Source organism: Amblyomma americanum, chromosome 7, assembly GCF_052857255.1.
Source record: "Amblyomma americanum isolate KBUSLIRL-KWMA chromosome 7, ASM5285725v1, whole genome shotgun sequence".
Lineage (NCBI taxonomy): Eukaryota > Metazoa > Arthropoda > Arachnida > Ixodida > Ixodidae > Amblyomma > Amblyomma americanum.
This window is the reverse complement of record NC_135503.1, coordinates 78,769,475-78,795,637: the sequence shown is the minus strand read 5'-3', so window position 1 is coordinate 78,795,637 and position 26,163 is coordinate 78,769,475. Positions and strand designations below refer to the sequence as shown.

The following is a 26,163-nucleotide window of genomic DNA, read 5'->3' as shown; positions in this document are numbered from 1 at the left end:
TTCACGTGACTATTAAGTTTTCTTTAACCTCCTGCCTCAAATTGTCGCTATTTCACGATACTCGCAGCTCTAAGTATCTCGCTGTAGCAAGTTTTTAATACACAAATTGGTATTTTACAAACACAAACTGCGACCCATTCGCCAGGGTGCTTTTCAGTAGAATATTCTGCCGAACTATGACATTGTCACAGATGTTAAAGGACGCTTTAGCAGCTCAAAAAATGTTTATATGTTCGTTTGCCATCTAACTTTGATGATTCCTTTCTTACCCCCTTACCCCACCCCCGGACAGCACATGTCACAGTAGAAGCTGCGTTCACGGGAAGCCTGTGGAGACTGAAGTGTAGCGCAGAGTCACCGCACTTCCATAGAAGTGAATGCCGGTGCCACTACTATCGGCGGTAAATCCTTCTTGCTCCCAGAAAGCCGAACAGACGCCACGGCTTCCGTTGGTGGCACGACGGTGATGGTCGTCGGAGGAAGAAAGGAGAGACTGCCGCGAGGCGGCGCCACGAAAGGAGTCAGCGTGAGGCCCCCTAGCGGGCCCTCCGTCGATGGAACGGGCCTGCGGCACGAGGTCAAAACCGGCAACTCGCGGACCTCGTCCGCCAAGGGCAACGGAGGAACCGGAACAGAGGGCCTGCGCTCCTCGACCAACACCGAGACGGGAGGCCCGTAGACGTTGCGGTCCGGGTGCAGCCGCGTGGGGAAGCCGGCGCCCCCAGGGAGGTGAAAACCGGCAGGAACCAGAGGGCCTTGCGGTGGCCAAACACCTCGGCGATGTTGTCCCTGAAGCCAATGTTGAACAAGTCTCTGCGCAAAGAGCCCCGATGGCGTCCTCAGATGGTGTACGTTGTCGCCTTTCTTTTGTGTGAACGTTCAAGGCGCGTGGAGTCCCCGCTAATCAGTACTAATTGCAGTGTCTCTGGCATAACTTTTTTTCACGCGGAAGCCGTTTTTGCGCTGTTGCTCTAGTACCTCGCGACCTCTCCTCTCAGTGAGTCAAGCACACAGGATGCTCAGAATTCGACCCCACTACCAGAGCATCTCCGCATCCCTCCCTCGGTGTATTCTGATTTCACATCTTTCGCAAGGTTCAAGCCAATGTCCTCACCACTCCGACCCGTGTTTACCTCTACCACTTACCTCCCGATCCCTCTTGCCTAAGATACCTTCCTGTATGCTAACCTAGAGCACCATTTTTTTCTTTGTCCTGTCGCCATCCAAGCCCCCATTAACCCCCCCACTCCCCCTTTCTGTTGCTGTGTCTGACTGATGTCTTTTCTAGCACAGGATCACCAGGCCCTGGTCAGTCAAGCCGTTCATCTGCTCTGCGCTTAATTTGCTGCCTAAATAAAGTATATTCCTTCTACTGTACTACCCAGGTTCAATAAAAAACTAATAATATCGACTTAGTCTGCACGTAATCTTTTTGTCAGCAACGCCATCTCAAAACGTGTAATATGTACAAGCTGGGCTGACGACAGCTTGTTCGATACCTGTCATCCTTGAACAGATGGGCCGCAGGTCTTCGAGGGTAGTGACGTTGTTGCACACCATGGTGAAGTGCAGGTAGAGGAAGGAGCCAAGCACCAGAACCAGCATCACGCCGAACGCGTAGAGGAAGGTGCAGTTGAGCGTGACGTAAGTGGAGGCGTTGCTGGACCAGACGCCAGCCACGTGATGCGTGGCGCTAGCCAGTCCGAACACGCACAGGGCCACCACGTAGAAGATGGTGAGCAGAAAGAACTTGTAGGTGCTGAATTAGACGCAGTTGTTGAACCAAGGGCAGTGGTGGTCCATTTTTGGAACGCATTTGCGAACATGCTCCAGGTGAACTTTACGTCGCGCGCTTGTCCGCACAAAGTATAATGGCACCTGAGCACGTCCACACGCGTCCGATACTTATATCCGTTAATACTGCTTTACAAAAAACTCTTCGATCCTATTTGGCTCAGGGCTGCCTAGCTTGTTTTTATATTCGGTCACAGCAAAGCTACCAAGGCGGAGCACCATAACTGCGTTTCTGCGCGAGAGGTTCTGACGCGGACAGGCCGCCTAGCACGTTGCTTTCTGCACTTTGCTTGAATCAGGGACTGAACTATTTCTAAGTGGGTGGAGCAAGCCTTCCAGTTTGTATTGTAATTTGCTTCATTATTTATTCAAAGTCTTGTTTCCGTAATAAATTTTCTATTGTTTATAATTTCCTTACTTTTCATTGGTCAAAGCTGTACTCGTCAATACATAAAAAACCAATAGAAATAGGCAGCTTTATAAAGTTGTACAAACGAGGAGCGATGGGGTGCTTTAAAAAAGCTTGTGCGGTCGTCTCAATTCTGCTAATCTTGCTCATGAACAGTGGTCAGACAATCTTCTGTTGTGACGACAGGATTTTTTAGGTTACTGAAACGAAATGCTTTACGAATAGCTACGAAGCCAACTAGCTGAGCCCCACTGCGGCCCCACTGTGCTCTATATAAATAACGTCCTAGAATTTAATTGAGCCGTTTGCCAGAAATCTGACCTGAGTGCAGGCAATTGGATACTGTTGGGAGGGGGGGGGGGGGGGGCTTACCACTCTGGAGGAATGTTGGGAGGGCGACCACCCCCTTGACCACCGCCCCCCTCCCCCCTGTTACGGTGTCCTTGGCTTACATATATTATTAGTCGAAGGTTCTAGATCGGAAGGGGGTATGCTTCTCCTCGGATAGTCCAGGGCTGTAATGGGCTTGACTGAGCAGCGCGCTAGGGTAATCAGCCATTACTGGCCCTCACGACTAGCGCTGCCGCATGCTCTGAGAAATGGAAACGTTCAATCTGCGTCGCTCTCAGTGGGCAAATCAAAAGCGGTGTGAAGAAAGGGAAGGAGGGACGGCAAAAACGAAGTAGGAAAGAGGCGCCGCAGTGGGGGTCTGCCCGATTAAATTTAACCCCTTGCGTACTGCGCATTTGCTTCATTACTTTCACTCTCTTTTCTCACTCATTTCATCCTATCACAAAGAAAGGTTTCTCGACTTTTCTTTATAACGTTTTCCTTCCTGCAATGTAGCAAAAAGAAGGAAATGAAAATTAGTTTTTGGGGAAAGGAAATGGCGCAGTATCTCTCACATGTCGGGTGACACCTGAACCGTGCCGTAAGGAAAGGGATGAAGGTCGAAATGAAAGACGAAGAATAAGGTGCCGTAGTGGAGGGCTCCGGAATAATTTCGACCACGCGGGGATCTTTAACGTGCACTGATATCGCACAGCACACAGGCGCCCTAGCGTTTCCCCTCCATCGAAACGCAGCCGCCGCGGTGGGGTTCGAGCCCGCGAACTCCGGATCAGTAGCCGAGGGCCCTAACCACTGAGCCACCGCGGCGGACTAAAAAAAAGGCATAAATTGAAAACTGACAATTGGTTTTCGGGGAAAGTGAATGGCACACTATGTGTCACACATATCGGCGGACGCCTGAACCGCACCGTATGGGAAGGGCTAAAGGAGGGAGTGAAAAAAGAAATCAAGAAAGAGGTGTCGTAGGGGAGCGCTCCTGAATAATTGCGACCCCCTGGGGATCTTTAGTGCTTCGGGAAGACTAAGTAATTTTGAAAAGTAGGCTTTTTCAAAAGCAGACTCCTATAAGAGTGCGTATTTTTATGACGAAACCAGTGTGCCGGCACCCGACAAAATAGCACGCAGGGTACACTGTCGGCATTTTGACCCGATTGGCTAATTCTAGTCACATAACGGCAGACAGCTAAAGAAACGACACTCCTGGAATTCTTCTTCCAACTGTTTGCCGGCAGAATATACCCTACGAAAAAAACTGCTGGTAATCAAACCTAACCCAAAGAATCACAGAGTGCACGTTAAAGAACACCAAGTGGTCGAAATTTCCGCAGCCCTTCACTGCGGCGCCCTCATAGTCTGAGTCGCTTTTGGACGTTAAACAACCATAAACTAAACTAACTAGCTACCTAAAGGGGCACACTCCCCGGGGGGACTAATATTGATTTGTCGTTTTTTTTTTCTCTTTTATAAAAACAAAAACCCTCACAAACGAGGGGGATAGAGGGGTGCACGTCAAGTGACTACAGCGAACCAATAATAGGACACCAGAAAATTTTAAATTTGTTTTTGACGAAGTGCAGTGCCGCAGTAATCATCTCACATATATGGTGGACACCCGAACCGCGCCGGAAGGGGACATGAAAATCAATTTCGACCACCTGGGGATCTTTAACGTGCACTGACATCGCACAGCACACGGGCGCCTTAGCGTTTTGCCTCCATAAAATCGCAGCCCCGTGGTGGGGTTCGAACCCGGGAACTCCGGATCAGTGGTTAGCGCGCTCGGCTACTGATCCAGAGTTACCGCGTTTGAACCCGACCGCGCTCGGTAACTGATCCGGAGTTCCCGGGTTCGAACGCGACCGCGGCTTATGTGTTTTATGGAGGCAAAACGCTAAGGCGCCCGCGTGCTGTGCGATGTCAGTGCACGTTTAATATCCCCAGGTGTTCGAAATTATTCTGGAGCCCTCCACTACCCTTTCATCTTTCACTCCCTCCTTTATTTCTTCCCTTACGGCGCTCGTCAGGTGTCCAACGATATATGAGACAGATACTGCGCCATTTCCTTTCCCCAAAACCAGTTATTATTATTATTATTATTATTATTATTATTATTATTATTATTATTATTATTATTATTATTATTATTATTATTATTATTATTATTATTAAAATAATAACAACTGGTATTTTCCGGAAAGGAAATGGCACAGTATCTGTCTCATATATCGTTGGACACCTGAACCGCACCATAAGGGAAGGGATAAATGAGGGAGTGAAAGAAGAAAGGTGGAGAAAGGTGCCGTAGTGGAGGTCTTCGGAATAATTTCGACCACCTGGGGATCTTAACGTGCACTGATATCGCACAGCACACGGGCGCCTTAGCGTTTTTCCTCCATTAAAACGCAGCCACCGCGGTCGGGTTCAAACCCGGGAACTCCGGATCAGTAGACGAGTGCCCTAACCACTGAGCCACCATGGCGGGTTTATATTCAAATGATAATTGGTTGTTGGAGAAAGGAAATGACGCAATATCTGTCACATCTCGGCCGACACCTGAACCGTGCCGTAAGGAAAGGAATAAAGGAGTTACTGAGAGAAGACAGGAAGAAAGCCTGCTGTGTATTTTTCTGGCGAATCTGCCGGCTGCCGGCAATATAGCCACTTCCTTTATACAAAGGCTGTACATAGCAGGGCCATAGCGAACCCTCACCTACTGCACTGGGAGCAGTGGTGCGCTCGGTCGGGCTTCACCTGCTGACAGCGTTCGCAGAAGCGCACGCCCCCGCTGGGACCCCGCGTCAGCACTCCACGGTTCTCCGCCGGGATGTCGAGGAACTCTCCGCGGGCCTCGTCGTCGGCGCATTGCTCCAGCAGACGCTGGTCGCTATCGCTGAGGCCGAAGTAGCCTGGGATGGGCGGCACTGAGGTCACGGTGGTCTGCACGAACGACCGGAGGCACAGCAGTAGCAGGTGGAACACGGTGCTGAAGGCAAAGCGCTGGGCGCCGTCCTTGACCAGGGAGCCGCCATATTGACGAAGGCGATCATACGCTTAGAAGAGATTGGGTACAGGGTCGTAGCCGTTGTTTGTGACAATAACTCTCTAAACAGAAAGGTAATGAAGATGTTTGTCAAATCCAATGCTTCGTCATGTTTATTCACATCCGGCAGATCCAGATCGGCCATTATTTTATGTGATAGAAGCTGCACATCTTTTGAAGTGTATCAGAAACAATTGGCTGAATCAGAAAAATGGGGGACTTGCTTTTTCTACCCACGCTTTCAGCTTTCAAACAATGATGTTCCTCCTGAATGCAAAATAACTGCCTCATTTAAGAATTTGAGAGATTTACATAAAGAGGAGTCATCTCTACTGATAAAGTCTGGGTATGGCTTGACATCCAAGGCACTTAATCCGAGCAACTTGGAACGGCAAAATGGGAAGCTGGTACTGCAGGCTTTTAATCCGCACGTAGCCACAGCCATGGCAGCTCGCAGTGGTGAAGCTGATTTTCAACATGCGGCAGCAACAGCAGATTTCATCGAAATCATTCTTCGCTGGTGGAGTATTGTAAACATAAAAACGCTAAATAAATGCTTCCATCATTGTACTGTTTACGAAAAACCCATGTCTTGCAGTACAGAGGACCCAAAAGTAGCTTCTCTGAATGGTTTTATTACCTGGCTTGATGTCTGGGAATTTTATTGGCATGGCACTGGAGTCCTTACCCAGGACTCATTGAGTGCCCTAAGGCTATCTGCTCAATCCTTACTGGCATTGGAAAATTACTGCAAAAGTGAACTTCATTTTAAGTACGTCCTACTAGGGAAAGTTCAAACGGATCCTCTCGAGAGTCGTTTTGGACAGTACCGGCAAATGGCTCGTGGGCAGTACCACATATCTGTTCGACAGCTTTCTGAGACAGAGGGAAGGATTCGCTTTCAAAATGCCCTGCCAAAGATGATCACTGATGACTTCAGAAACATCGAAGAGACAAACAGTGTCAGAGATGTAGGAACCTCCTTTAGTGTTCTAACTGTAGACGCTTACCTTGATGCACTCAGAGAGCGAATGCCAGTTATTGGTTATGTTGGCGGGTATTGTGCGCATGCTACAATGAAAGCTTTAAAGTGTGAAAGTTACCGAGGACACTTGGTCGTTACCGGAAGTGAGACGGAAATGAAAGAAGACCCCCATTCCTTAATCGCACATCTGGACCGGGGAGGACTCAAGTTTCCCTCTGCCCTTGTGATTACAGTAGTCATGTACACGGAGGTTGTAGTTACAAAGCTTGTGACACAAAGTGCCTGCACACAATTTCTCCATGGGCCCAACCAAAGGAATGTCATTCGGCAGCTGACGCTCAACTCTCTACCGAGGCTTGAGGACATAGATGCATGTGAAAATGGGCATGCCTGCGAGCCCCTTGTCACACTTGTTGCAAACTTTGCAGCATACATAATGCTTAACAACTTATGCAAACAAAGGAAAGATCAACTTCATATTATAAAAGAACAAAAGGCAAGAAACAGAAAAGCCCAAATCTTTCTTGAAAAGTAATTTTTCATAACTTTAACTGCCACCGCACATTTAATTACTTTAAATTGCACTGCAGGTATTTTAATGCAGTTTGCGGATGTGATTTCTTTGGCGAACTTCTGCCTGTTGTAGTGCAATGAATCTTCTTTTGTTTCTAGCATGCATGCTTTCTAGCCCAGAGTTTAAATGACAGTTCTCTGTTTTTAATCTGAAATTTTAAAGTATTTTGACAATTAAGTGCAATGTTGTTGTTTTTTACTGAGCTGAACCTCAGACAGTGTTTGCTGTGGTAGGTGAATGACTTATTTGTCACACCTTTTCTCTGTATGTGCTCTTCTTGTGCAGTGTCTATTATTGTACTATTGTTGCAGTGTCTATTATGTATTATTGTATTAGTGTCTATACTATTGTGCAATGCAGTTTGTGCCGTGAATTCCTTGTGCATTCCTGTACCTGCAGCAGTGAAATAAGTGGTTCTTTGCGTCACCTATTTATCGTAACCTAGTCCACAGTTTAGTCACAAGTGTGTTTAATGTACTGTGGTTTCTTTGCATGTCTTCGACTCTACAAAGTAATATGTTGTGTTTTATGCCATTGAAGGGCGGCCACCTACTCTGAAAAATGGATGAAATATAATTTTCTTCTAACCTACAGTTAAGATGCAAGTATGGTTTTCGTTTTCTACCTCCACGCCCAGCTTTCTGGGACATCTACTACTTGCACCATCTACCGGCAGTGGCGGCGACAGGGAGCGTAACTGAATGGGAAGGGGTACCAACAAATCGTAAAACATGAACAAAAGCACCTACAAGAAATGCTTCGGGGATTTTCGTAATATACACTAAGCTGAGGAATGTGCCGAAGTTTCAGTCCTGTGCTATTAATACACGAGCTTTCCAGCGCGTTTGAATATTATACGATGCTGCCTACGGGAGGGGGCCAAAGTTTTGGCATTTATCCAAACTTGAAACTGTATAGCACCGTAACACGGATAGATATCGAAAATGCTTCCCGGTTTTAGGTACCCGAATATATGGTGTTTAAAATGGTGTGCAATGATCTGGCATAGCTTTGGTCAAGAAACTTCCTGAGGCCTTTTAATTGAAACCTGATATTGCCTAAAATATGAAAGATGGTGCCCGGTAGCGAGCTACGCTGCAGAAATGGTTCGGACTGCTGAAGTTACGTCTATTTCGACGCTTACCTTTTTATCGGGTGACTTTTGCCTTGCAGACAAGAACACATGTCAGAGCTCGAATCCCGTGTCTCGACCGGAGCTTTAAATATAGAAGGTTGTTACGATGACCATGCATTAACGCAGCTACATAAAGTATTCGCGGCCGTTCATATATGCTTGTCGTGGGGCAACTTTGCAAATTGTCAGCCTTTTGATATTATCTAAAAAGTTTATTGGGGCATGTGATCATGATATATTAGGGTATGAGAGCTAGCTCGCCTGAATTTTAGCTATTCTTGTTACTTTTAAAGAGCGGAGCGGCATTCAAACGGCCGACATCAAAAAGTATTCGCGGATATAAATGTTTAAGTTTATTCTTTTAACACATATTTAAGAAAATTTGATATAGCTTTACCCAGAAACATTCAGAAGCTGTTCAGCTGTTGTCGGGCAGAACACAGAATTTGGAGTCTAGAAGCATATAGCGTCTAAATAGACGTTCAGGTTGTTACTGTCACGATCACCTGTAATGCTTTCAAATTAGTGACTCTAGCGTTGTCCGAATATGGTGACTCAAGTTTGCACTTAGAGTTCTAACCTTGGTTCAGAACCTTTTGTTTTCGTCAGCTAATTTTAATAAATGTGCTAGTTTCTGTAGAAAATATATTAGTATGAATGTATGAATGAAAAATTTCACGCATGATCACTATTCATACTTTTATTGCTCCAGCTATTGGCGACTTTTTTTGCTGTTCTTTCATTCTGACTTCTGTAATATGCATGCATGATGTATTGCCGGGATCCATCCTGTGTAACACAACTGAAAAAATGAGGCTTTGCTTTTGAGGTACGAAACTTCGCTTTTAAAGATACCGCAAGATACCGCCAACTTTTTTCCATGTTTGCAAACAAATTGGTGAATTTTTTTGTGTGCACTTCTGTGCTACGAAAAAGCGCTTTTACATGGATGTCATCAAGGAAGCAGTTCATAACGGTATATATAAATAGTAAATATGGCGGCTGTCGCAATTTTCGACGCTGCCAGCCGCTGCGCTGCTTCGTCGGCCGATTGTCATGATATCGCAGTTAATTCTCCCGCATCTTCCAGAGTGACATCGCAAGGGGCCGCCAGGTGCAAGAGGTTTAACCACGGATTAACAGGGTTAGTCGCGATGTCATATCAATCGTCTGAAGCGACTGTCTTGAGAGCCTCCTTTGAAGAACGTTTGCATCTGTGCTTTGAGGCTGGGCTGTAATCATTTTAAGCAATAAATTTTTCTATTTCACCAGTATAATAGATGAGTTGCGTTATCGCAAGCAGCTTGCTTTTAAGATTTATCTTCTTCAAAATGCTATGAAAACGTGTAAAAAATTGACCGCCAATAGCGAGATCAAAGGATGTCAAGGGGTATAAATTAGAGGGGTAAGAAAAATAAAAAACTAAGTGTCCTGCCCACGCCAGTACAAATACTACATTGAGACTGTTAAAAGAATGAAAACTATAAGTGCCCCCCGTTATGACGGCCAATAAAAATCAAGAGAAACAACCCCACAAATACAATCAAAGAGAGAGAGAGCGAGGCGGTTGGGGGGAGTGTGGCAAAGTCTTGCACAGGGTGCCGGGTGATGTAAGGCCGGCTCAGGACCCAGCCGCTATGCCCACATTTCAGTGTACGCGAAATGCAACAACGCTCCGGCTGTTTACCCCCGGGGGGTCGAATTAGTTCGAAGCGCTCCAGTGCGCTGTCCCTCATAGCCCGTAATGGAACGAATTTGTATTATTTCATTGTAGCTTTTCCCAGTTCCCAGGTTACTCTGCCTGCAGCAGCTTTGATTTCTGTGGTCACGTGAAAAACTAATTATACTGCACTGAACAATGCTATCGCTTAATTTCGAAGGAGCAGCGTTTGGTAAATCCAAAAAAAATACAATTATAATAGAGAGGTAGAGCGCAACAAAAATAACCAGACGCTAAAAAGAAATGTATACCAATAAAATAAGTCACGAATTGCATTCTATGTTACAAAGTTAATGAGAATATCAAATATGCGGGGATGTCATTATAGCACGTAGCGGAAAGCACAATGTCAGCAAATTACCATGAATGAAGGGGAAGCCTTCGTAACGATTACACTCATGGGAAGTGATCTGTTACGTTTACAGTAATATTCGAAGCACTGGAGGTTATATTTCTTTTCTCCTATGCACCTTTGGGGAGGGATTCGAGCAAATGTAATAGGTCTATTTTCATGGCGTCGCTGTCAATAAACTTGCACTTGTCACACTATCTGACAGCTGATGCGGAAGGGGTTATAACTTCCCCGCAAAAAGGCAAGGACACGCGCTATAGTGCCGACATAAAATATTTTATTAAACACTTTTTATACAACACTTGGAAACAAAATGTGCACAGTCAGAATCACATAGTGTCATTACCTTGTGTTCATGTTACATGTACAATCAGAACAATGCACTCTAAACGTAACGAATATGAATATAACTAAACACACTTCACAGCAACATGGCATACAAAAGAAGCAATACTTTGCGAAAAGAATGAAGAACAAGGCAAACTTTTAATCGGTTGCTAAACAAAATGAGTCAGCAAAGAAGGACATACAAATGAACATAAATGATGGCATTGAATGTGCGTAGTACTGCTGTCGTCACTTTTCTCGAGCCTGTTTGTGCGCATTGTGCACTTGATGCCAGTATCATATGATCTACGCCCGATACGCCAAATCAGTTTTCTTAAATTCGCTGCAAAATATTTTCCTGCTGCCCCGCAGAACCTAAAGGCGTGTGTGCATGTTCATTTTCAAAGCACCCCCCCCCCCCCTCAAGTACTTTTTCTAGCTGTACAGATTGCGTTATAAATCGGTTTTCCATGGTTTGTTTGCATAAAAGAATTTTCTTACGCAAAAGACAAGCCAAAAGATCGTTTTAAAAGTGACAGCGGCAATACTTACAAAACACACATATCACATTTATATTACACCAAAAAATTGCTCAGGGCATATATGGCAGGTAAACAGTCACATAATACAAATACACTATTTTTAGTACACACCGAAAACTCTTTTAGGGGCAGGTTACATAAGGAATCAGGAACAGTATTCTTCATCTTCAAGCAGTGATGCACTTTCTAAACTATAGGTACAGCACAGCACTATAAATATAGGAGGAAACACGCAAAACTAAAAGGCACATCTCACCACATAACTATTATCTCCCCCCTATGGCTACAATCATTGTTTTTCTCTTTCTTTCCTTACAAGGTTGCGAAGTTTTTCTATTGATTTGACTTTCGTCGACATTCCCATAGCCCGAAGCTCCGTGCGCAATTCCCCTGCATCCATGTCGTCCACATTTTGTAAACAGTTTCCTTCGCTCACTTTATCTTCTGCACAGCGTAGCCTCTTCGCCCGTGTCTCTTGAATAAGTCCCTCAAACCAATTGTCTTGGTCCCGCTTTTTATACGCACGGCTTAGTCTGATATTCTCACTCACTTAAGTCTTTTCGCCAGCTTGAGAGTGTCAGCGGCTGCATTCCACTTGTTTGACTTCCCATGGTGCAGATGCTTTAGCACGTCGTTTTTTTTCTCTAACCCTTGGCTTGAAAACGAACCAAGGCACTTGAACCTTTCGTGCTTTGCGGAAGCGTGGTGCGCGGCAATATGAATGTACGGCGTAACTCTATCGCCACCATAGCCTTTGCAACCTTGGGCTCCTAATTCTAAGAACGTGTGAAAGAATTCTGAGGTTTCTCTTTCTATGCTGTGACCTTCAACATCATTTTCCAGGTGGTACAAAATTTTCCGCATAAGCTTCCAAAGGAGCAAAGTTTTTTCCTCTGTTCGAGGGTGCAATTTCCCGGCCAGTTTTTCAGGCAAAGCCTTCAGCAGGCGCTCACAATCGCCCCCCGATACCGACGTGAATGTTTTTCCCTTGTTTCCTTCATTGGCCATTGGCTTCCCAGATGTGAAATTTAATCCCACAGTTATTTATGGCGTCAACGATGTCCTGAACATGTATGGTCATACAACGTGGGTTGCGGACTTTTTCACGGTAATCTCTGTCTTCTGCTTCTGAAAGCAATCCATCTACAAGGCGGATAACTATTCTTAACTTCATCAGGAATTATTAAATCAGAGTCGAAGTTAAACAATGGCACGTTTTTCGTCCCGTTCGCCTCTGCGCAGCAATCAGCTTTCATGTTCTCAAGAGTGCGGATCAACGGAGGCTCATTAAAGCTCCTGTTACTTGTCAGAACTGAGCACCTTGTCTGTGGGTTTGCTCGACAAAATGGACAAGGATAGTGTGATGCAGCAGACTGCAGACCCTGAACAACAAGCAAAAATTTCAAATCTGACCCTAGACAGATGCGAATCGGAATCTCGTGGTCCCCTACAGATATGCTACCCCTTCGTGCGACAAAATTAATTTCTTTTATCAAATCCTGAAAAGCCTCTCTAATTTCAAAATAACCCTCCGAGATCTCCGCCACACCGAGAAGGCGATGAAGGTTATGGCTTTGTAGCTGCCGCGTTTTGCAAATGATGACGAATGATAATGTTGTCCAGGTCGTGCGTCTACTCACAACGTAGCCATCACCCTCTATTTTTACAAGGAGTGCCTCGGTGGAGATCTCTGTCACACTTATGCCTACATCTTTAGCTAGCTCTTGTGCAGCTAACGCCAAGTCTTCCTCAAATGAAACCTGAGCGCCAGGTGAGGTACCTGGTGTCTTGAAGACAGTTATCCTGCTATCTAGGTGCTCTCTGTAAGAATTTATTAGCCTTATGGTAGGCAGATTAGGGACGCTCGCGGAGAGGTGCTCCCAGAAAACGTTACTGACAAAATGTACGTCCTAGAGGGCTGCAACTTCTCGCAAGCTTTGTTTGTTTGGAGAAAAAATGGCATTATAGTTAACTTGACCATTGCTGCAGAAACCTCTTTTTACACCGCAATTACAAATAATTTCTCCATTTTCCGTGAATGTTACTTTACGCAGCAGGCCTTTTAGGTCAGTTACGAGAAGCTGGCCTACATCAAACCAGTAGCTCTCCAGTACAGCGTCAAGTGCTTGCGCGATGGAATATCCAGCGGCATTAAGCTTCCTTCGGTCTGTTTTTTTGAACCCTCGCCGACCATTATTCTTTTGTTCAGTAGCATTGTAGTTTTTTCGGATTTCAGCTTTTCATTCTCCTGCTCTAGGTTACGAAGCTTAGCCTTATAAGCAGAGACGGTGTCTCTTAGCTCATTTATGGCCTTTTCTGAAACTGTTCCTACTCTTTCGTGTTCTTTTTGCAGAGCAGAAATTATGATGTTCTCTATGGATTCTCCCGTATTCGTTTCAGGTGGGCTAGATTGAGACTCGAAGTGAATATTTATGAACCTTGTATTTTTTAAGAAGGACGCTTTCGCACGGCCTGTCAAATTCCTGTAGCGCCTATCCGCAATATTGCAGAGTGACGTAAACCGGTCTTCAAAATATTTACCAATAATGGGAAGCCTTACATTCGGGGGCAAAAATGATTGCACAGTCTCAAAGTATGTCTTTCGAAGAAGGTCTTTCTCGTGTCTTGTCTTTATAGCAGTCTCATTGGTCAGCGTGAATGTGACACTGCAACTGTCAAAGGTAGCAGACAAGATTATATGGTTATCTGGCGTGGCCATTTCGTGGAGCTATAAACAAAAAACTAAATAAAAACTAGAAAATTTGACGAACAAAAAGTCATAGCAGCGGAGTAGAGACAGTAACACTCAGTGAGCTAAACAGGTGACACGTTGTACAAAACAAGCCAAAATAACGCGAAAACAAAACAAATAGAACAAAAGTAGAACTCCATGGGAATAAAAACTTATCACTGTATTACGATGCGCCAGCAATGATCTTTGTCACGATAAAAACCTGCAAGGTCTCCCGAGGAAATCCGCAAGGAAACCTTTTGCAGGACTTCTGAAGTGTCACCCCACCCTTAATTCTGATTGGAAACTCAATCGCCACCGTGTTCCCAAGTTTCGTTTCCCGTATCGACCATGCAGACGGAAGTTGAAGCCTGGAGAAGTCTTGTTCCTCACAGAGTAGTCATTTTTTTTTCTAATGGTTAGCCTTTCTCGTGAAAAGCCCCTCGATAAATGTCCTGGTCAAGTTTCACCTTCAGGAGACCGCTTGATCGACGGCAGTTGGACAGCTTTTTTTGAATTTCGTACACGATCTCTTCAGGGGCAGACCGGAGGCGTCGATTCGATGGTTTCCTTGGAAATGTGAACTCGCGCAGACAGTTCTCGTTGAGATTCCTCTTAGGCTCCAGGGTACAATGCCATTCGGAGTACCCTTTCCAATGGATCAGGCATCCTTTGCGCTAATTGAAAGACAAATTGGGACATTTTGTCAATACTTTAGGAAACGATTTCATTTATCTGAAAATAGCGGGAGGTTGGGGGGGGGGGGGGTGAAACCAAAAGTAGGGAAACTGAAACTGAGTCTCAGGATTTTATTTTTTGTGGTACTTATTAGGTTTATAAGACCCGAAAGCGCACGTGCACCTTATTACGATTAAAACTGGCATGTTATCTCTATGAAACAAAAAAATGCTGCTGCTAATATGAAGGCGGCAGAGCGTAACCACGACAAACGCTAATAGGAATCGTCCTTGGCAATCGCGAGAAAGGCTAATACCTGTGCTACACGGGCACGTTCGAATGACACCTGAGTCGAATGACAGTCGCAACTTTGAATGGCATTCGGACTCGACGGACATCCGCGGCGCTACACGACACTTTCCAAACACATTTCAAATTTCCTCAGCTCGTTTTCAGTGTACGACGACGACGGAGGCGGTGGTCACACTAGTGCGACAACGACACTATCCCGGTCAACAGCAGCATATATGACTGTAGTGGGACAAGTTTTTGAGGCCAACGACACCGACGAATCCGACCGGCGGACTGTCAGTCTTCATGTCCTCGGCAGGCCGGCGGCTGAGCGAAAACACGCTGATGAGGCGACGGTGTGAATATATTCGCCCTTCTACATTATCCATATTGTTAATAAACGAAAGGAACGGGTATATTTCACATGTGCACACTCGAACACTCACCAGCTATAAGCGCTTGCCAAATTAATTTTAATCGACAGCGACTCCCTTTCCTTCCGCGACTACTAGGCCTAGCGAGTCCGCAGGGTTACGTCTTCGAATTCGGCGGTTGTGAAGAGCGAATTCACAAGTTTGAGCGAACGTAAATGATCGACCAGTGTAGTTTTGACAACAGTGACCTCAAATCAACTATTGCTCACATCGCAGGGCGCGCATACGATGAACGGGAAGCGCCGGTGTGACGCAAACCGCCGAGCACTGCTTTACGACCACCAGCAGTCATCGCCGTTGCCATTTTGTGGATAACAAGTTATGCCTTTTAAATTACCGCGAACGGTCCCCAATCATACTTCTGAATAAAGCAGTTTAAAATAAACTACTCATCGCGTCACACGAAGTCGGGACAATTAGCGACAAGCGCCGATCGTACACGATGTCAGTAGCCCCGCTGTCAAGTGTTTCTCAGGCGAGCGATCGTATCGGCGCTTCCTCCCACAGATTGTCGCACTGCCTTAACAAGCCACGGGTACAACCAGTACAAAAAATATGAGATTATTTAATAGAACTAAAGCGCACAATGTGTTTAAGTCATGCAAACGAGCGCTAGCTGTTCGTACGCAGCGATGTAAACAGTAGTATATGCGCGAAGGCGTCCTCATCGGCACACTGCTGGGGAAATTTCATGCTCACGCGGTAAATGTTCTTTGGTGCACTGTTATCTTCAAGCACATACGTAGACATAACGTGAGCTATTTGCTAAGCAAAGAGCAGGAAAAAGCGAGCAGCAGGTATCAAAATGAGCAGCCACAGAGCCGAAAGCACTCGCGCGGCTGTGGGCGGGGCGAAGCGATGGCGGCGGCAACGCCTATTGGTCGGTTCGGGCTGCGTTCGCGTTTCGACGGCATTCCAAAATCTGGAATGTCTCCGCCGAGCTCCGTCGACTCGAATGTCATCCGAACCGAATGCCGTTGAGAAACTTCATGTAGCAGCGTAAGTTCGGCAGTCGAGTCGAATGACATTAGGTTGTAAGGCATTCGAAGCGCCCGTGTAGCAGGGGTATAATACTAAATTCGGTATACTATGGTCGGTGCGACTTACTAATATCAAATACTAAATTGAGCAACTATTTGCCGGCACGCAATACTACGCAAAAATGTTGTGACCCATAACAGAAGCGCAACAAGCATTTTTATAACAACATTACAGAAAACGATATGTACATGAACTTGTACATTTTTTTGAATGATACGATGTTGTCTTGCTCGGGACTAGTCCGGTGCAAAGTGGAGCAAGTGCATTTGAATATGGGAATGCAGTTTGCACCTCGTTCCTAAACCGGGTGAAAACAGTCACAACTATTAGACTAAATGATGCGTGAGCGGAGTAAATATAAGTGACCCTCAATGTTGTTTTATTCCCTACCATATGCATACTGTCCTTAACAAGTCTGTGTGTTTGGTGATAGATGAATCATCCACAATTAAAGCAGATAATCTAATACAATGCGTAATTATTTTTTGTTCTTGCGTTGTCGTTATTTTAAATGGAGCGAGTTTTCCAGAGTACCTTTTTAACAATCTCTCAAAGACCACTACTTAGGTTTCAAACTTAGTGCTGCAGATGGAATAAATGCACTTTATTTTTCTGATGAAGTATATGGCTGCACATACCAAAATCAAACCACAGGTAATGACTAAATGTACCCAGCAGTGCGTTACAAATATAAAAAAAGGTTTTAATGTTACAATATTCAAACAAAAAAGTTTAAAACTTACCGTTTTCGCGATGACTCTCTCGACGGAGTGGTACATCAGTTGCTTCTGGCAGAAAGGTGAGGCTGCAGTTGCTGGGTGTGGACGAATGGTGTTCAGCATCTCGATGGTACTGTATTTATAGTACGCCAGCGAACAACCTATCATAAAAACAGCGTCAAGGATTCGGGATCACGTGCAAGGCTCACGCGCTTTCCCTTTTGTCCCAAGACGCCTCCCGGAAACTAAACATCGCGAAAGAATGGACCATTTGCGGAAAAGCGAGCGCCTCCTGTCGTGAAAACGGGGAAGCTCCACCGGCACTTTTGGTTGGAAAGGGGTTCATTGAGCGAGCATGTTAGAGGCAGCGTTCGGCAGTTGGCGTGCACTTGTTTTGTTGTTTTAGTGCAGTTTATTTGCCGGAAACGTGCGTTTGCCAGCCAAAGACGATGATAGAGGAGGAAAACATCCCATTTCCGTTTCAAGAAACGGGGTGGACCCGCCGCGGTGGCTCAGTGGTTAAGGCGCTCGGCTACTGATCCGGAGTTCCCGGGTTCGAATCCGACCGCGACGGCTGCGTTTTTATGGAGGAAAAACGCTAAGCGCCCGTGTGCTGTGCGATGTCAGTGCACGTTAAAGATCCCCAGGTGGTCGAAATTATTCCGGAGCCCTCGACTACGGCACCTATTTATTCCTTTCTTCTTTCACTCCCTCCTTTATCCCTTCCCTTACGGCGCGGTCCAGGTGTCCAACGATATATGAGACAGATACTACGCCATTTCGTTTCCCCAAAAACCAACTTATTATTATTAATAAACGGGGTGGAGCGAAGATTTTTCGCGTTGTAGCGTGAGAAACGAGCACGTGTGGCAGTACCTGCACTCCGCTACCTCAACTGTTCGCCAGGCTCATCGCGGCTGGTCCTTCAAGGAGGAAGGTTACGTAAAAAACTTTAAGGTGAACCTTGAAACAGCTGACGATGAACTAGGTCTGATGAGAGCGGCGTGCGCACCGTCTATGAAGACCGGTGTTTACGTGACAACGGCATGCTTCGTCGTTGGTACGGGCCACATCGTTGGAGCGCACTGCGATTGCGTTGCTGGGTGAGATATTTTATTTATAAACGTGTGTCTCTCTAGTGCGGAACGCCGAATGACTAAATGAAAATGTGCATGAATGTGCGTCTATGCGCGAGCGAGTTGAACAGTATAATGATGTACAGTTCTAACGCGCACAGATGTTTATGTTTACGCTTTCTTTATCAGGCAGGAGTTTTGGCTAAATTCGTACAGCACCTTTTGCCGCTGGGCACACTTTACTGATTAGTAAACGACCCGTTGTACTATGGCGACTATGGCATATACTGCTCGTGCTGATACTGCCCGTTGCGCGCTAACGGGCCGCAGGAGAGAATGCGCGGATGTACGCGAGGTTGCGCCGTTGCGCTCTCCCATGCTCCCGCTGTTCAGGTAGCAGAGTTTGACATTGTAGCATCTATGGTCAGTGTTTATACTAGTATATCTCATGCGGTGTTTACCCAATACGCGCGTGCGTTGATGGCAAATCTCTTCTGGAACGACGGCGCTGTGTGCACTTGGAAGCAAGCACGAAATATAGCAGGAGCACCACTTTCGAAACGTGCTGGATGCGCGCATTACTGGCCTCATCAACGGCTTCGTCTTTTGCGCCTTGTATCTTGTCGCGGCCTTTATTACGTGCAAGTCTCGCTGCTGCAAAACGCGTGCTTAATTTAGATAGAAACGCGTAGCAGTTACATGGCTGGCCTGAGATTTTGTGCACAACAGTGAATATTGCGTTTCTTTGCTCTTGTAGACTCAACGAAACCTGCCAACATGTGGCAGGGCTGCTGTTCAGTGCTGCTGCGAGGGCAGAAGATGCACCGTCTTGCACGGATGTACTTTGCAAGTGGATAGTCCCTGCTGAAGGTATAGCACACATTCCACCTACTCACATATCCAATAATGCTACGTTGCCGTTCTTGCTGTACACTAAGAGCCTTGTGTTTCAACTAGGTTCGTAGCTATAAAATTCTTAGTGCATGCATATTATGATCACGATAAATATTTATGGCACAAGGGCAACTTGGCTAAACTGTGCGCATAAATTGGTTAACTCAATGTAGGGTCAAAGACCAGTTTTAGATGCATTTCACCTCGAAGAAACTAAGCACCAGAAAAGGGGGGGGGGTAACTTGGTCTCATTCATGCACGAATGGCAACATCGGAGATTGAACCCCAAGGTGTTCCGTATATAAGGTGGATGCTGATACCAATAGACCACTGCTACAAAGCACATTGTTTCATGAGTTCACATGTCATTGTTTCCTTCACAAAATGTACAACTGCACAGTTGCATGATTATTTATACAGTCATGGCAATTTATTCAACAGTGTTACATTGTTTACTCAATAAAAAACATAGCGGACACAATAAACTCAAGTTTCTCATGTATTGAACAGCCATGTTTATAATTAATTTTGTTGCACAACTGAAGCAGCCTATTTTTCCTTCACTTGCAGCAAAAAGGGCCGCTCCAAGGAAGTCCTTGGTCGAAATCAAATTCCAAAAGTACTGTGTCAACAAGCCTCCACGAGGGAAGCGGAAGCGCGATTATGACCCCTGCCCCATTACACCACTCCCTACTCCCCACGACATTGAGTAATTCAGAAAAAAACTAGCATCCACCGGTACAGACCTGCAAGCACTCCGGTACTTGTGTCCCACCGACCAAGCCAAGACAAGGCCACCATGCAACAAAAAGGCTATAGAAGACAGCGACGACCTCTGGAGCGAGCCTTCAGCGACTGAGGTGCAGTCATATATGCAGACACTCAAGCCACTAAGCCGAGAAGAGAGGCATGATATATGCAAAGAAACGGTCGCCAGGCAGCCAACAAGAAGTGGCATGCAGCTCGGGTTGTCCGGCTAACAGCATCACTCTTTAAGAGGATCCGCCGTTGTACCAAGCCAGATGGTTTACTAAAGGGTCTACTGTACCCTTGTAATAGAGCCACGTCTGAAGCGATTGCATATGGCAAAGAGCACGAGGCAGATGCTGTAGAAGCCTATGTAAAGCTGCAGCACGCTAAAGATTTGAGTGTAGCAGTGCAGGAAACTGGCCTTCATGTCCATAACCAGTATCCCTTCATAGCTGCCTCGCCAGACAGGATTGTTGTTTTAGATGGAGAAGAAAGCCTACTTGAGGTTAAATGCCGCTTCTCCAAAAAAGGTGTGGCATGCGAAGAAGCCTGCCTAGACAAAAACTTCTGCTGCAGGCTAAGTGAAGACGGTGTGGAGCTGAACCGGGACCAAGCCTACTTTTACCAAATTCAAGGCCAGATGGCAGTTACGGGCCATAACTGGTGCGACCTTGTCATCTGGACCGAGGGAGACACGCCAGAAGACCCGCCATACCTCTATGTAGAGAGAATAAAGTTCAATGAAGAATTCTGGAATCGGGAGCTACTGCCAAGACTCCTGCACTTCAGCAAGCATGCACTGATACCAGAGATTCTGACAAGGAGAGTCAAAAGGCTTGGACGGCTGTACACGTCCGGCACGTATGTGTCGCACAGCAAATTCATAGAGGGGCATTACGTGTGCATACCTCTTGGAGGTCTGCGTATAAAAATAAAGAAATTAAAGTAGCACACCAGACTACCTATCATCATTCTCATCTAGGGCACAAGAATTTCATCTTGTGTTTTTTATTTTTCAGTCTCAAGAGTTGCAATATAGAACTGTCAAAATGTCTCCTCACAATCGTGGCACAAGCATATGTCCAAGCATACTTTTCGAACTCGAGCCTTCACTCCAGCCTTCATTTTCAACTGTTCTGACCTTTTACGTTTTCTGCTAATCTGGAAACTTCTAGCTGTAAAATATTGGGTAGTTCACTTTATCTCAATGTTTGTGACGCATCTAATTATTCTGAACTTCCTACTGTACTGACTGACTCCCCACATGCTTTGGACTAATTGGAGACCAGCAGGTTTGTAAATAAATAACAAATCTTAATGTTTTGAGCACTTTATATGCGTTTTTTGATGAAAGAAGCTGGCAGGTTAATGCGGCAGTGTTAAGGAGCTCGTGTCGCAGAACAGCCGGTGTCAGCTTTGCAACACGATAACTTCCAAATAAAAAAAAAATTGTGGAGATACGAGGAATCGAATCCAGGTCCTTCATATTGTGAGGCGAGCACGCACAGAACACTACGTAGGCTCTTTTTTTTTTATTGCATGGAAGAACTTCTGTAGAAAGGAGGAAACTTCAATCAGACTAGTTCGCGTCTCAAGTTACCGGGCTGCTTAATATGAGCCCCCATAGCCCAAACTCACCACTGCATCCCCATCAAAACATCAAAGTTCAGGGAGGCACACACAAGCATCTAGGCACGGCAGCCAGCTTGGAGGTTCGTCGCGAGCAGCATATACACTCCTCACCAACGCACACTGTTCCCGAAACACAGATTTGGACGATCTTGGTGGCTCGGCATGTCTGTCCATCATACGGCTTTTCCAAAGACTGAATAGTCCCATCAACACAAACACGTCATAAGGCACAACAGAGTTTTTGTCAACAGGCAGAAATCTAATAGTGTATGGTGTAATTTCAATGTCCTTCTTAAGAGTTCGTTGTAGTATGTCCCAAAAGAACATGGCATCACGGCACAGGATGAAGCAATGATCAATTGTCTCAGGCACGTTACACAGACGACAATTCACATTCCAGGGTACAAACATCCCCTTGTCATTAAGAAATGTCTTGACAGGCAGCGTCGCTGTGTGTAGTTTGAAAAAGAACGTTTTAGCGGCTGCCTGAATGCACATCCGCCTAACACGCTTTAAAACACTGATGTCCAAAGACCCCAAATAAGGCTGCCGATACAATGGTGTAGGGAACAAAGACTCAGTGAGAGCCTGGGTCATCTGCTTTCTCGAGAGGCTATACAGGTAATCTAAAGAGAAGAGCACAGTGAGAAAATTGAATGTGACAGCAACCTTCTTAAGAAATCCCCATAAAGTCCCCTCACGAGCCTGCACAGTCGGTGCGAATAAGTAAGGCAAATGAAAACTAAGCCGCCTAATGAGCACAGCTACCAGAAACGGGTCGTTTGCCGATTTGAAAAAGAAAAAACGGGAAACGAGTTGATGCACGAACAGGTGAACAAGGCCCACTCCACCACCCTCTAAGGGAAGGAACAAGTTGTCACGCCTCATCGGCTCCCATTGAGAGCGCCAAACGAATGCTGCAAATATTCTATGTATTGCTTGCACCTTCCTCCTCGCACAACGCAGGACTTGAAGGACATACGCGAGCTTTGCAAACAAAAAAATGTTACAGACCTGTGCCCTCGCAAACACTGAGAGTTCCCTACCCATCCAAGCCTGTGTTTGCCGCCGTAGAGTTACAGTTTGTGAATCCCAGTAGGCTGTACTGTTGCGAACTTGGTGCAGTGGAACGCCTAGGTACTCAAGAGGGCTACAGTTCCAGCATATACCACCGAACTGGCTTGGCCTAGTTCCCCAATGACCCAACCAAAAGCCTTTGGATTTCTCTAAATTAAGAGCCGCGCCTGATACATCGCAGAACTGTTTAGTCAAGTTTAGAGCCTCGAGTACACTCTTTTTGTCAGAACAAAAGAGGGCGACATCATCAGCGTAAGCTAAAACTTTAACTTCACATTGAGCCAGAGAGAAAACGCGGATAGCTGCGCTGTTAATTATACTGAGACAGAGGGGTTCCAGATATAGGGCAAACAACAATGGAGACAGTGGACATCCTTGACGAACAGATGCTTCTAGTGGTACTGGTTTCGTTAGCTCCTGATTAACAATAACCCTTGTATAGGAGTTCTTATAGCACAGCCTTATGCCTTTGAGCAAGACGTCACCAATATTTGCATACTCCAAGACCGCGAACAAGAAATCGTGCCGAACTTTATCAAACGCCTTAGCCAAGTCAATTTGAATCAGAGCTACTTGGCCTATCTCATCTGATACTGTCTCTAATACTGAACGTGCAATATGGATATGTGTTTGAATACTGCGGCCTCTAATACCACAGACCTGATGCGGACCTATCAAGTCCATAATGACGAGCTGCAGACGACTGCTAAGAACCTTGGCAAAAATTTTGTAATCAACATTGCAAAGGGAAATTGGACGATATCCGTCAACAGTTTTCAACCGATTAGTATCTTTGCTTTTGGGAATTAATATTGTGTGCCCAGAATAAAAAGTGGGAGGCAGGACACCCACATCATAAGATGCTTTGAAAACTTCCATCAAAACAGGCACTAGGCAAGGCGAAAATGTTTTATAGAATTCGCTAGTAATACCATCTGGCCCAGGAGATTTCTGGCTCTGCAGGGCAGAAATGGCTGATTGAATTTCATCCAAAGTGATAGGTCCCTTCACTATAGCACACTTCTCATCATCATGTCGAGGGAAGTTTCTGAGCAAGGAACTGTAATCGAAACCCTGACTTGGATCTTCGCAACTGCCAAACAGCTTCCGATAATAGTCGAAGAAAGCAGCAAGAATACCAGGCGCATCACTGTATGTGCAATCACCATACTGAATTTCCAATATTTCCTTCGCAAGAGCATTCTCTCTTTCATCACTCAGGGCCCGACGAGAAGCTTGCTCATCAAGAAACCTTCGGGACCTAGATCGTATCAAGGCCCCCTTATATCTGTCTGTCGCAAATTGTTGAAGCTGTGCTTTTACGTTATTAATCTCTTCGAGATAGGCACCCGGGCTTACCCTCTCTAGCTCATGTAGCTCCGTTAGGGTGCGCCCAAGCTCACGAAGGTGGTGTCTCTTCAGGAAAGCGATTCTTGCTGAGGCCTCAATTGCCAAGTTTTTGATCTCCTGTTTAAACAAGTCCCACTTTTGAAAAATGGAAAGATCACGGCGTGACCATACGTCCTTCAAACAAGTAGGTACAGCATGCTGAAAGATTTCGTCTGAGAGCAGACAGTTATTCATCTTCCACAACTCCCATCGAGGGTGAAGTACATGCCGAGTGTACTTTCCTATCTGAAGAGACACCATACAGTGGTCACTGAAGAAAATGGGCCGCACCCAGTAGCCAAACACACTTGCTAATGCGTCAACAGAAACATAAATTCTGTCAAGGCGAGCATTAGAGGAAAACTGAAAATGAGTGAAATGTATACTGTCGCCTTTTTCCTGCCCCACATCCACAAGACTATATTAAGAAACCAAATCGGTAAGTAATGCAGCACTATGGTCGTATCTCTTACATACCACTGAACGGTCCTCATCCCTACAAACGCAATTAAAATCTCCCAACAATATAATTTTGCGGTCCGTGCACAAATGTTCAACTAATGACAGAAAAAAAGCCTTCTATCGCGCTGCTTTGTGGGGGCATAAACACAAATAATCCGCCACTGTACACCTGAAATTGTGAGATCACAGCATATAAGTCGCCCCTCGTCATCTATGCAATAAGACATGGCTGTCATCTCTAGCGTGTTCGCCAGGAATAGCATACAATCTCCGGATAAGCCTCTCGCGTGGCTAACAATAATGCTGTATTCCGACAAAAAAGGCTCAAGAGCAGCTGCTGTCTCTTCATCAGAGGACAGCTTTGTTTCCTGGATAGCGGCTACACACACATTCCATTTCTTTAAGAGATGCCGTACCTGCTGTTGCCTCCTACGATTACGCATACCCCTAACGTTAAGGGTAGCGACTTGATATGCTGCGACGCTCGCCATTTTGGTGCCAGTCTTAACAAACGCCATCCCCTGGAATGTGGTGGCCCGCCGCCAAATTGGCGGCCTCTCGGGCAGACATCGCCCTCCTCTTTAACATCACCCTTCCTGTGGCCTCTACACATTGTGCCTTCTGGTCAGCGCCATCGATACACACCTCGTCAGCATCTGCAGGACGTTTCAAAGGTGCGGTGCTGTCCATGTCTTCCTCTGAGACAGCCAAGGCCTCGGCCCACGAACCCGAGGGGAGCACATCACTCGCTGCCACACTGACAGCCGACCGAGAACCTGACACGCCAGAGATCGACACCACACACGGCTCACCGTTACCCTCCAACGACGAAGCAGAATCAGCATCAGAGGATGATCGGTGAGCATTCACTGGCTGTATCGCCTCGACTGACTCCACAGGAGGCATATCCGGACGTTGACCTGTGGCAACGAGGTGTTCCTGTGCAGCAAGCACAGCAGTCTCTGTAACACTCACGGGGGGGCCCGGGTCCGGCGGTTTTCGTCCTGGAGGCGTGGATGCTAGATGGCCAGTCGCTTCATATTCCGTGTTGTTTTGAGGTGTTGAAGTCTTCTGTTCCCCATCTATTCGATGCTCATGACTTAGTTCTCCGGTCGCGTCCACAACTTCAGACACATCCATAATGTGTTCTGATGCCATGTCATCTTCCCGCGACCACTGGCCTTGACGCAGCCTGTCAGCGTAACTCAAGACACAGTTCTCCGCAGTATGGCCAAAGCGTCGGCACTGAGTGCATCGAGGCGTGCGACACTGATGCCGGACATGTCCAACCCGGCTACATCGGAGGCACAGTGGAGGTCTCCCTGGGATAAGGACTAATGCCTGCACTCCATAAACATTAAGTGTGTGTGGAATGGTGCTAGCTGACACTCCATCCTTGAGTGTGAGGGAGAGTTCACGGTTAGCCGTTTCCATATGCTCCATCCCTGGGCACCGCCACTTTTCACGCTCCACAGACTGGACCGTGCCATAAGGCTCTAATGCTTCCACAATCCTCCGGTGTTCCATATAGCGGGGAAGCCAAAGGAGCTTAACCTTGACGTTCTTAGTATCCGGGTCAAACACCATGCACCGCAGTCCTTTGACAGGAAACTCCGCTTTGTTAACAAGCTTCTGTTTGGAAGAACTACTCTCGCAGGTAACCATCCACACGTGGCTCATTTGGTATTGACCAATGCACAAAATTTCCCGGAGATCCAATATCTGTGCGAGTGCGTCATGGAAGTCAGGTGCTCGGTACG

At 46.1% G+C, this 26,163-nt stretch overlaps 2 pseudogenes; one reads left to right on the top strand and one right to left on the bottom strand.

Moving 5' to 3' along the window:
• Positions 1–354: 354 nt before the first annotated feature.
• Positions 355–6,265, bottom strand: LOC144097840 (palmitoyltransferase ZDHHC20-B-like; annotated as a pseudogene).
• Positions 6,266–17,572: 11,307 nt separating this feature from the next.
• On the top strand, positions 17,573–20,965 carry LOC144097257 (uncharacterized; annotated as a pseudogene).
• Positions 20,966–26,163: the final 5,198 nt, after the last annotated feature.